The 13,573-nt window shown below is 33.1% G+C and overlaps 1 non-coding gene across 1 annotated transcript; it reads left to right on the top strand.

Annotated features, from left to right (window-relative positions):
- The first annotated feature begins 4,107 nt into the window (after nt 1-4,107).
- Nucleotides 4,108-4,181, top strand: Trnan-guu (transfer RNA asparagine (anticodon GUU)). Its single transcript has one exon. It is a non-coding gene; the product is annotated as a tRNA-Asn (tRNA).
- The last annotated feature ends 9,392 nt before the right edge of the window (nt 4,182-13,573 follow it).

Here is a 13,573-nt window from a genome sequence, read left to right on the forward strand (position 1 = left end):
TGTTAACAATTTCGAGTTTTCAGTGTTTTTTGTGCAGTTTTTACATAAAACTAATATTGCATACGAATTGTATGTATCTTTATGATCTCACCTTATATCATTCATAAGAATCCACCTCGAGGCTGCGTGTGAGCAAGATCAGTTAATTCAGTGACAATTAATACGTGAATATTATAAAGGTGTAAACAAAGCCTAAAAGATCAATTATAATAATAATACATGGTTTTAGAAGTACGTGCTGTGAACATTAACTTGGTATTTAACATAATAAAACTTTATATTTAGTTTCGTGGCACCCGTCAAAAGTTTTAAAATGGCGGTTAAAAATTCTACGTTTTACCTACCGAAGTTTCTTATAAATAACGAAATAAATAACAACTGAATGTGGAAAAAGTGGTTACTACATTTCGAACTATATTCATTAGCCACCGGCTTAGATAAGGAGTGTGAAAAGAGAAAAATCGCAATTTTATTACACTCGAATGGTGGAAAAGGAAAACATTGAAAAAAACCAGAAATCACTTCAGAAGACCTATGGACAAACATGCATTTTTCATAACAAAACAACGCGAATACGAAGATATAAACAACTATCACGAATCTAGAAAATCTAATATATACATATATATATATATATATATATATATATATATATAACATAAAAACTGTCCATGTGATAACAGTTCTCATTAAAATCAGTGCCGGCAATATTCAACGACAGACAATGGGACTTTTAATTGTCATGGGGAAGCATACTAAGAAGGAACTAACACTTTCAAATTCAAATGATATATTCTAATGGATGGTATTTTTGGAATTAAAACTACCTCTCACCGAGCACATCGTAAAATTAATCTGTAGGAATTACGGCAAAGTAAGGAATGTATGTCAGGGGATCGTTCACGGTCACCAATTGTTGAAAAACTGAAGGAATGTCGACTGCGCTGGTACGGCCTGAGACGTGACGATGACTATCCCATCAAGAAAGTCTTAAATATCATGGACCGCGCGCGGGGAAGAGGGCGACCGCCCGCAACCATGCAAAAAGAGGCCCAGAGAGAAGAGGCCAAAAGAGAATCTGAATACACAGACAAGCCAGAACAGAGCTCTCTGGCGCAGACGTATAAGGAGACCCGACCCAAGCTGAACTGGGAAAAGGGCTTGGACAAAGAAGAAGAGGAATTGAGAGTCATGTTGAGGTAAAACTTCAAGACTATCAATTCAGTGGTGCACATGGCAATAATGGAATACGTTTATTTTATATTTGCCGGGAAGTCAAATGATTCTACTCCACCTGATGGTAAGTGGCAGTAGAGTCCAAACACGATTACGGCCAGTACAGTCGAGAAGAATGTTCTGCACTAGCTTCCCCCGCCTTGCTGGCCCGCAAGATGCCTCTTCACGCCTTGTTTGAAGGAACCCGGGTTGTAAGAGGAGAGTGTTCCCCACACATGAGCTGGTAAAGAATTCCATTTTTAGAAAGTGCGACAAAGGGAGGAGTTGCCAAATTTCTTTGTGCGCGATGGAATCGATGTCACAATTATGCGGTAACGCACGCGTAGACTTATGAAGGAAGGGGGAAGCAGGAATTAGAGAAAATAATTCCTCAGAGCACTCGCCGTGACACAGTCGATAGAAGCGCTCAGCGGTGCTATCTCTCGACGCAATTATAAAGTTAGGGTGTTCGAGGGTGTTTGTGACGGTTTCTTTATACAAACATCACTAACATAGTGAAGTTCGTTAAAAAAAGTATTTCTTGTATCTTCCTAGGAGATATTGATAGATATTTCTAACCACTGTAGTTTAGGTTCTGCGTTGATGAATCAGTCAGAAAAAGTCAATATATGTGTATGAATAAATATGTATGTTTTTATAATTTTTTTCAGACTCAACCGATTGCGATGACATAAAGACTAAACGAAATCTTGAAATACTTCTTATAATTCAGTTATTTCAATTTGTAATTTTTAGCAGTTTCAAAGATTTGCCAAGACAAACAGACAGGTATGGCCTGTAAGACATGTCCGATAGCGGTTGGTAAAAACTGTCCGACGGCGGTCGTCTACTGGTTGGGTAGAGCTCGGCCAGGGTATACGTGTTAGAGCAGCGTCCTCTGCGTTGCTTCAAGTACATGAGTCTATACCAGACCAAGTCACTCTGCCCATCTAGGGCTGAACAACGGGGGGCTTTGCTTCCGGTGCGGCGTCGATGGCCAAAATCGGTGGGCTGCACGGGTAAGCTGCGCTGCGCAGTTTGCACGGATGCTGGAAAGCCCTCAGGGCACATGATGGGGTCGAGGAAGCGCAACCTACCCATTACGAGGTGGTCTTAGGCGCTCAGAAGAAAAATGGAAGCTGCAATGTCGACATGAGCGCAAAACTCAGCTTCCTTCAGACGAATATAAACCACTGCGCGGGGGTTCTACTACTGCAGTCCATGGCGGAGTGGGAGGTTGACCTGGCTGTGGCCTGCGATCCCTTTTATGTCCCTCCCCTACCTCATTGGGCAGGTGACTTGGACGACACCGTGGCGGTCCTCACGAAATGGAACAGATCCTCCCCTCTCATTGAGAGGGTCTCGGGCTACGTAGTGGCGGGGTGGGGAGAGTACGTAGTTGTGGGAACGTACTTTCCCCTAACCGTAGCCTGACAGAGTTCGAGACATATCTCGGATCGGACCGAGCTGTCAGTCGCCGAAACCTACTCTGGTTCTCGGCGACTTAAACGCGAAGCCACGCGCCTCTCTACAGTATAGTATATTAAGAATTCATATACTCGGACTACCTAATGAAATACATGACATTAATCGCGTAAGCTTAAAATGTAAAAACAATAAAAAAATATTCAAATCGAATTGATAATTTGAAATGTGTTCTCAGGAAAGACACTCTAAACGTAACATTATCCATATTGATGTTTATACAGGTATATAATAAATATATAATAAAAATAATCAAATAGTATAGTTTTATATGATTATAAAATGTAATTATATTATTGTATAAAGTAAAATTCCAAATCGGTAGAAGCTTTATATAAAAAATAAAACATACTTGATTAAATAAATTTTGACTATTTATTAAGATTTTGAACGAAATTATTTATTAACCCTATCACTCAGGATCAGAAAACGTACTCAAGCTTAATCTAGATTGCTATATTTTTGCTCCCTTAGGTGTCCAATACAAAATATATGTCGACTTCTCTTCCCAACAGACCCTATTAGTGATGTTGCTATATATCAAGATGATGGATATCTTGGGATTTTGATATATATTTATTCATTCGGACGCTGACATGATATAATATAAACTCAAATTTATACCAGCAATAAATTACGTCGCTCACATAATAACAAATACGTAAGATTAGGTTTTTTTTATTGAAATAGGCAGACAGGCAAATGGGCCACCTGATGGCAAATGGTCACCAACTCCCATTGGCACTTTTAGAAATATTATGCATCTAATATACGCCAAGGCACCACCAATTAAGGAAATGAGGTGTAACGTACTTTCAAACCGTAGCAGAACAATACCAGGTATTCGTGTTTGGCGGTAGAATATGTTTCATGTTTTTCATTCTGTTTTTCGTTTATTATTTAAGTAATTCGTATTTCTGTTTTTAATTTTATTTTGTATGAATTGGTTACCTCTTTTTGTAATTGTGGTTGGGAATGGTGTGTTCTCCTTTAATTGATTGTACATAATTAGTTTTGAGTAATTGTAAAGCATGTTTTAAATATTTCGTATAACTGTTGGAGATCAAAATAAATAAATAAATGAGTGGCTGGTAACTACCCTACGGATGGTACGGGTATTTCTATAAAATGGTGAATTATAAAAGAATCAATAAATATTTGTGAATAATAAAGAAGAACTATTAGAAAATAACACGAATATGTAAATATGAGGTTTGTTATCTCTACTTCTGGTGCGATTGGAATATATTATCAAGTTTTGTACAAAATACTTTGGCGAACTCTGGTATAACAATTATCAGCAGAATCCGTTTCCAGCTTTCCGAGAAATAATTTGCATACATACATTATTTGCTTAGGTTATGGCCCAGATACAAGTTGTGTTATTATTTACTAAAATAATTAGGAGCCTCCGTGGCGCAATCGGTTAGCGCGTTCGGCTGTTAACCGAAAGGTTGGTGGTTCGACCCCACCCGGGGGCGATTGTAATTTTGCTTTAGCAAATATACCAGTTATAAAATATAGTTTTAGTTTTCATGTGAATATTTCATTTCAACTTGTAGCTTGATAGTAACGAATGTGCATCGTGCGAATCCAGTGTGTGTCGGTATTCTGCCACGAGTGAATTCGAAATCTCGTACTGGAGTAACATGGTGGAGTCAGCTTCACTTTGAGAAGAGAGAAATCTTTTCTCAAGAGTAGAGCATCTACAAAGTATTCGATTTATTCAATTTCCAAAACAGTATGTGAGTTTGATTGTAAACAGTAAGGTTGTGTTTAAGCCAAATCTGGGATGTAAAAGTTTTATAACAACGATTAATACATTCATATATTGGTATTTAGTTTGAATTACGTTTGTTTCAGGTAAATTATTTTTAGTTTTTATTTTATGCTAATATTATTATTAAGTTTAATCAGTTTTGTATCATTTTTTAACATTATTTTATAAGATACTAATTACTACCCGACATACGTTACACCATATCATACACCTCACGCCTGAGCTATTGAATGTAAATAATTAAGCCGAAAATTTTTACACAAGCCAACAACTACAACGTTTTAACTCAATCGGATGAAAATATTAGAAAATACAAAAATGAGTACTAATGTTATATATCATATGTTTCAAAATTGCTTGAATTTTTTAATATATTATTGCCTAATTTTAATGTTAACATTTCTTATTATTAAATTAAATATTATGTTAAATATATTAATACATAATTTATTATAAGTGAAGGCATTTTTGTCATTGTATAATATATTGGATTATGCGGCCTGGTGCTAAAAAGGTTCATTTTTTCATTTTATATAGTCGCATGAATTATGTTAAAATTACCACCAACAAATTTGTAATACTAATTTATAATTATCTGTATTTTTTACATTATAGTGTAATGTTAAATAAAATTTATTTCAAAATAGCGTAATCTAGTTTTATGTCTAATTAAGTTTATTAACATTTATGAGTAGCCACAAAAAATACGTAGTTATAACCAACTATTATCGTCTTCAATTGGAAAATAAATATTTTATCGTGTTTCATCCAGCACAGTTGGTTTTTATTTTTTGGTATACACGCGAGATATGCGACCGCTGTGGTCAGAGCGCGCCGCATGTAGTGATTATGGAAAATAAAGGCAAAAAATAAAAAGAAGAAATATTTCATTGAAGTGAACAATGAAGTATAACACCACTGGCTACGTGTTGGTGAGAAGGTTTTATAAGGTGTTTATTTTCCCATAAGTAATCTATTACTCGGTATGCAAGTAATACTGACTGTCTAGTGGTTGGAGATTCTTAGATTCTTAATTCAAATTTAAAAGTTCCTATCTAGTAAAATTTTATAAATGGTAATATTCGTAAATTAAAGAGGGCGTCCTTAAACTCGATGTCGGATATATTTGTAGTGCTCGAGTGTGTATGCAAAAAAGATGCACTCTGTATCACTATCATAATCCTATGGTACGGAAAACAAGCGTTCAAGCGTAGGATTTAGAAATTACGAGTTTTGCACTTCCAGGCCTTGTAAAGTCCTTTGAATCGTCAGACATATCGAATCATTATAATAATAAAAGATAAACAATGAAGGAGGCTTATTACGATTGACGCTGATAGCAAGATGGAAGCTCATAACGTGATCAAAAATGGCTTGGACTCTCGATTCCTCATATATAACATGCTTTGTGATAACAATTATTTGTTTTATGACGAAAAATATAATATCTTGCAAATAATAACTATTTATAATATAAATCTTAAAAAACTGCTTTTCAAATGTCTGTAAATGTTGAAGGTTTCTATTTGCGATGGTACCACAACAGATCTTTTATTTCTCCCTTATAAACTTCTGGATAAAGATAGGACACTCAAAAATATTTGCCAAAGGAGAGTCTTATACTCGTAAGTCCACGGGCCATGGTGGCTCCCACTTTTTACACTCTCCCAAAAACCACTGAAGCTATTTATGTAGTATTGCATGTAAATAATTTCAAAAATTTAAGTCAAAGCGTACGAAAGTGAAATGTTTAATTTTAATATTGCATGATATATCTGAAAGAGAAAAATATTATATCAGTGCCTTCTTTTGTTAGATTATTCAAGCGATGAGTAAGGTAAATTTATTTATAGCAATAGTAACGATTATTTCCTTAAGGCTGTTTTTCAAACGCTACCCAATCATCAGAAATGTTTTCATACTGATTTAGTTAAAGATTTCATATAGATTTTTAAAATAAAATGCATGTGTAGCGGAGTTGTGAATGATGTTGTAGATGAGGTTTGATTAAAACAAAGTTTCTTCCACTACTAATTTATTTCTTGTAGAAATAATAAACACAAAGATAGGCACAGCACAGAGTAGAATGAGAAGAACGAAGTATGAAGATAAGTTTAGATGCAAGAAGGAAGTATGACTTATTACAAAGACTTAAGGTGCAAGGTCGTGTAGCAAATTACAAGCGAGAAGCGACGTGCGTTCAGTACGAGATCTAGGATTCGACTGGTTGGCGGAAGGCGGCCGACTGCTGAGCCGATGCGCTTACGTTTCTTTGTTCAAAGTAACGGTATTTTATTTAGAATAGACATTTCTATTATACGATCGCGCGGCGACTGCCTTCCGACATTACATAAATTATTATATTATATTTCAATTATTTATATGATTTTAAAGTGTAAATATTTATATTGTGTATTACATGTATATGTTATAATATATAATATGTATTTATTATATAATTTATATAAGTATATAAAGTATTATAGTATATATAGTGTAGTTATATGTACATATGTTATAGTAATATTTGTATTTATGTTACATCTATTATTTTATGTATGAAAAATATATAAGATATTATATGATTATATATATAATGTTTTATTTATATAAGTTATATAGGTTGTAGGGATCTGATAAGTGTCGCGTTCGCCATACATGCAATTAACAATCATGCGAAACAAATGCGAGAAAACATAACTGAGTTTTTTTAATTTATTTAATGTGAGGAAACTTATATTTTTCAAATGAAATTCTGAAACATGTATTAGAACTTTAGAGTGGAGCAACTCTAATATCAAAAACAAATTGTATCCGGTTTTTACTGTGAACATTCGGCTTTAAGCTTTTTTTTTACGTGCAAGAATAAATACAAATTATTTTTTATTTTAATATTTATTTAATAAAATGCGTAATACAATTTTCCGGATGTGGTTGAAAGTAACTTAATATTATATTAACTACTCAAGCGATCATCAAAAATACGTCACTAAGGGTACAGAAAAGTATATAGGGTACTTTAAAGTAACCCATCTCCCCGCTTCCTTAGAAGCGCGCGACACCGCGGACGGAAACTAGTTATTAACAACCGAACTTACTTTTAGAATCATATAATTTATATTTTTAACACCAGGAGAATAAAACAAAAATAATAAAGTATATTAGTAACTGTAAGTGGGTAACCAAGATCCTGATGAGTTAGTATGGAAGCGGCCTTATGTGACACCGTCAAATATAGGGGGATAAATCGTGTGAAAGTATATGATTTTTATGGATGTTATTTATCTTCTTTTTAGGATATAGTCATAAATAAAACATTAAAATAAAAACTCTGCTTAAATGTTCATAACTATAAGAAGTACAAGAAAATAACGTTGTAATAAATTTAAAAAAGAAAGACCTTATAGAATCTGGTAAAGTTGCACTCCCATCCTTCGGGAATCGTACTTTCATCATCTTATATATATCATATATGTATTTGTATACAATATTTAATATGCAGATATTTTCACCTAGAAAATTATATGAAATACATTGATCAGTGCAGTTTGAATTTGTATTATTCTTAAGATGAAAAATAGAACCTAAATTCTTCCATAATTGTTGTTGGGTGTGTGTGCTGGCAAATCCGACAAATGAGATATCATTAGTTTCAAAGTTTGGGATCTAAGACGTTACCATACGTCTAATATTGAAGGTAAACGCAATATATATTTATTTAATGGTAGAACTGATGGCAAACGCAAAAAGTAAATAACAATATAGAAAGTAGATATATGCCTTCGAAAATGTTTGTTTCATCAAAAACTGAAATAAACTTTTTCAAATGGGATTTCAAAAAGATATGTAAATCATTTTTCATAAGCAAAAAATTAACTATCTGCATATTTAGTTATATATAGCTACGTATAATTATTATTCAATATATATGAGTCCCGGTGGCGCATTGACAATGTAAGGGATGATTAATATTATTTATAGTGCTAATATCTATAGGCGGAACGGCGGAACGGAGACGAAGGACCACCTTTTTCCTGTCTAAATACGAAGTCTGCATACGAAATAAATAAAAAAGGAAGTCTATAGCTAGTGGAGTTCAAATAGCCCGATTTACGGATTGGAATAACTTACAGCGTTTATTAGGTCAGGAAACACAAAACTAGGTTACAATAAAATATTGTTACAAAGTAAGGTGCAAGGACATACTTTATTTTTTGAATTGACTTCCATAATAGAGGTATCCTATAGAACGGCCATTTTCTTTTTATTTTATGATTAATGGTTATAATATTTTGATATTATTATGAATGAAAGGTTACTATAAACTATTAAGGTTTTCTTTAAATTCATAGTAGCAGCCTGGTTTCGAAGTTTATAATCATATGCCTCATACAACACGTAAAATCGTTTTCCTGCACCTGAACTCTTCGCTTGTTACGTCTGTGTTTCTGATTCATCCAATCTGATTGTGAGACAAAGTGAATAAAGAGCGCACTTATGTTTGCGCACACATTTGTGCACATAATATGTCCTGTGTTGTTGCTAGTCTCCCTTGCAATTCAAATGCAAATATCGTAATGATCAAATTCGCCAAGAATAGATTTTCTTTACGATTTGAGCCGAAACTTAATCTAATACAGGTATAAATATAGCCAGCCGTCTCATGAGTGATGCGACCGATCTATCATTTGCGCGCTGTTTGCGTTCGCAGTAGCTTCCAGTCAAGACGTTAATGAATGAATGTTGAAACTTGATGACAATACATATATACAAGTAAGTTGAATAAAAGCATTATGTATAAGTTTATGACCAGGCTATTAAGTAAGAAGTCACTTCGTATCTCACTCGTGACTTGTTGGAAACCGACTTACGGTCACACGCTGTTTTGATGTTTGTATCCTTTTAGTAACATAATTATATATATGTATATATAGTTTATTGGTCTCATATCGATTCATCACATTTGTTATAACGACAGTGTTTCGATTTTGTAACACTCTGTAAATACAACTGGTTTTTGCATGCGTTTTATTTTGTTTCAATGAAGACCTTTATATAAATATTATAAAACGTTGTAACATACAATCGGAAATCGAGCACCTTCACAACAGTACCAACTAGCTTACGAAGACTGGGCCCGGAACGTATCTACGGTCGTATTATTTATACCATAAGTTACCATTTGCTCCGTGGTTCCTACCACGGAGTGTCGCCCACACTTATATATATGGTAATAGAACTCACAGAGAACACATATTACAGTTTTTTATGAGAACGCATGAAATCAATCGGTCAATTTAGATATCGATGAGAAAACTACAGTTCAATGCATGTTGCACTGTAGTTGCGCGTCTAACCAATAGGAACGATTCTGTTCGGATTCTTCTATTATGAATGAAGAAAGAACTCTAAAGATTGTGCCGTCTTATAAATTGAAATAAAAATTAATTATTAATTATATTATGTTACAAATATGAATTCTGATAAGAAATTTATTAGAAGTTTATTTCGGTTAACTTTATATTAATAATAATAATACTCTAACACAGACTCTAATACAGACAATACAATCCAGCGTTCAGTTGTTCTCAAGTGTTTGTCAATTTTTGCTTCACATTACTTAGATACAATAAACCAGTTCTAATAATAATTAGTGAAACCATGTTATAACAACAAAAACTATTCTTATATCCTTTTATAGGCCTTTAGCCCAGCAGTGGGACATTCACAGGCTGTTACGGTATATATAATTTGTGGAAATACGTTCATGCTATTTTAATCCGAAGGAAATGTTTCATTTTTAGGACATTGTACACTAGACATTAAAAAGCTTAAAATCATTTAAATTGATGAAATATTAAATACTTCTTTATTCTTACCGTAAATGATTTATAAATATGTTATTTCTGCTTATACATATTATATATGCCCATTTATAATAAAGCCATATTAATATTGCGATACCTCTACCGCTTTCGACAATGTCATTTAGAAAATAAAACATAATACGTCGTTATACATTTTAATTTACATCAACTCAAGTTTTTAGAGATATCTTATTTTATTATATAAAATATTATATTATATAATATATTTATCATATAAAATATGGCTTTAAAATTGCTACTAAAATGTTAAAAAACGCATTTTACATATAACGTAGAATTATAGGAAATATGTTTTTTCCACCAATTTTTATTCAGAATACAATGCACAGTCTAAAGCCCCATACAAAATAACATCTGCTTGCTTTACAAAATGTGAATGTATATTTGTTTATCTCGTATTCGTTCCTATACTATTAATCCGATTACAATGAAGCTGAATTGTACGACCATCACAAAAGCTGAATAAGTACAGCAATTTGAAAATTGGTTACGCGTGAATTTTTTCAACAAACTGATGCATTGTAGTCGCGGTCAATAGTTAGTGATAAAAAAAAACTTGAAATAAATAATTTCTCTTCATAATCTGATGGGACGACAATCCGACAACACGAGGGGGAGATCAGGCGCAAGACCCAGAAGCGTCATGGAGTGTGAACAATACCAATGTCAAAACTTCAGGCTGATACTGAGAATTTCTTGATAGAGAAAGCCAATAATAATTATTTGGGGTATGAGCTGGCTGACCAACGAGGTAGTTTTATACAATATATTAAAAAACACTGGAACCTTTATAAATAATATCATTATTCCTTCTATTTAAGATTGATATTAAACAGGATCGGAATTGCGATTTAACGGGGAAATGCTGCAAAAAAATTTGCTATCATTCAATAATTTATCATTAACTTGTACGATAGTTATTTTTAACTTTGATATGCATATTTAATAATAATATTTTATTCATATAGATATTAACACTTACAATAATATAATAAACAAATCCAAACTAATATTATAATTGCAAATGTTACGTTTCTTTGTTACGCTTTTACGTTTTAACTACTCGAATGATCATAACGAGATTTCTATACACATTGTAAAGGGTTCAGAAAAGGACCTCAAACCTGCCTCACTCCACGGGAATACAGTAAACTATTGTTATTATATCTTTAATTTTGATTCATATATACTTATTTAAGTCCTTACAATTGATGCCATTTCTACGAGGTTTTTATTAGTTTATTTACACTGAGGTCATATCAATCCCATGAGTGATGACTTCAATCTATCACCATAATGAGACATTAATGAATCTGTGCTTCATGATATGGAATATAAATGGGATTAAATTCGATTTTTTTTGCGTTTGAGTTTAATCCAATGAAATAAAGTAGATGTGAATGGTTATATTATTCTTTTATGTTTTGTTTACGAGGTTAAAATTTCGTACACTTTAAGTCACTCATACAAAGTGCAATACACTTAGTGTAGAGAAAGAGAGAGAGAGAGATAGAGAGAGAAAGTGGGGAATAAAGAATGTTTATATTAAAATTTCCTTAAGCACTTCATATCATTTGTCAGTCATGTTTTTTTTAAAATTTGCCGGGAGGGCAAATGACTACTCCACCTGATGGTAAGTAGTAGTAGAGTCCAAACGCGACGACGGCCAGTACAGTTGTTGCTTCACTGCCATGAGCAATTTCAATTTTATATCGAATCCTAACGAATATTATAAATGCGAAAGTGATCCTGTTTGTTACGCTTTCAAGTCTTAACTAATCAACCGATCGTTTTGTGTGAAATTTTGCATACACCTTGTACAAATAAGGACTTAGGGTAGGTACACTCAACTGCGCCGTTCACACACAGTATTAGTATTTTTGTTTATATTTACAGAATATTTATCTTTTTTTAAACTTTCGATCTATAGATTCATAATTACATTATAATGCTATTTACTTATTTATATTTATATCGAAATTCTATTTTGATATTTAGGTTAAAGATGTTTTTTTTTTTGTTTTTCTTCAATAAGTGTTTTTTTTTATTTGATTGTTAAATTATATGCCTATAATTGATATATACTTTGTTGCAATATTTTTATATTAGCAATGAGACAATATTTTTCTTAGCTTCTTTGGAGAGATAATTCTACCACGCTGCTCCAATGCATAGGTAACTATAATTAACTAGCTAATTGTCTCGGTTTCGCACGAGTAGATAGGAACAAAAATGTATTTTGGTTAGGATTTGCGTAAAATCCGTTCGCAGTCGAGCGTCGTACTTTTATTATTATTCATATACTCATAACTTTTTACTGATAGCTAATTTTTTTTGTTTCATAGCAAAAGTTACTCTCTGTTTAGTGGACTATAAGTCAACATATGTCTCGTTATTAGTGGATATTTGGACCACTTTTGGTCTTTCACCTTTTTAGTCAATCGGGCGGATAGCTTAGGAGATCTCGTGATTTTGCTTATCTATATTTATAATTATTAATGCACAATTCACATAGGATTTTAAGCATAATTTACAATCCAGGTTCAAATTACGTCAATTTTCTGAAAAATATTCGTTACGAAGTTAAACTGTCTATCACATTCGCTTTATTATACCTAAATTCTACTAACTATTAATCAGTCTTAGCTGCATCGTTAATGAGCATTATTTGTCCTACAATATATCAAGTATGCACGTTAATGTAAGTGCTAAGGCCAATAAATCATCGTCGTTTGCCATTTCATTAGTGACTCCCCGATGAGCCGTTAATGCGTCGATGCTCAACCATCTTATGTTCATCAAATGTTACCCTTTTTTTCATATTTTTTATACTAGTGAAGGCCAAAGATATCTAATTCTTAGGTTCATACCTTTAGTCATTAAAAAGTTATTGGGTTTATCTGTCTAAAAATTCTCAGCGGCCCGGAGCCTGAAAATAGCAGTGTCTGTACTCTCATGCCTCGGAAAGCAAGTAAAGCCGTCCTGTGGCTAAATTATTTCTTGAATAAAGTGAAGGAATAAAGAGTGCACCTGTGTTTGTTTGCCCACACACTTGTGCACTATAATATATCCCGCACTATTGGCTAGTCTCCTATGAGAATTGCTGCTGTGTCCGAACCTCTGAAATTATCAATCTTTTTACATAAAAATAACTTAGTTGTTGGTCCTGTAGCTTTTACAATCGCTGATACAAACTTGGTTCCTG

The sequence above is a fragment of the Nymphalis io genome, chromosome 21 (genome assembly GCF_905147045.1).
Source record: "Nymphalis io chromosome 21, ilAglIoxx1.1, whole genome shotgun sequence".
NCBI classification, from domain to species: Eukaryota; Metazoa; Arthropoda; class Insecta; order Lepidoptera; family Nymphalidae; genus Nymphalis; species Nymphalis io.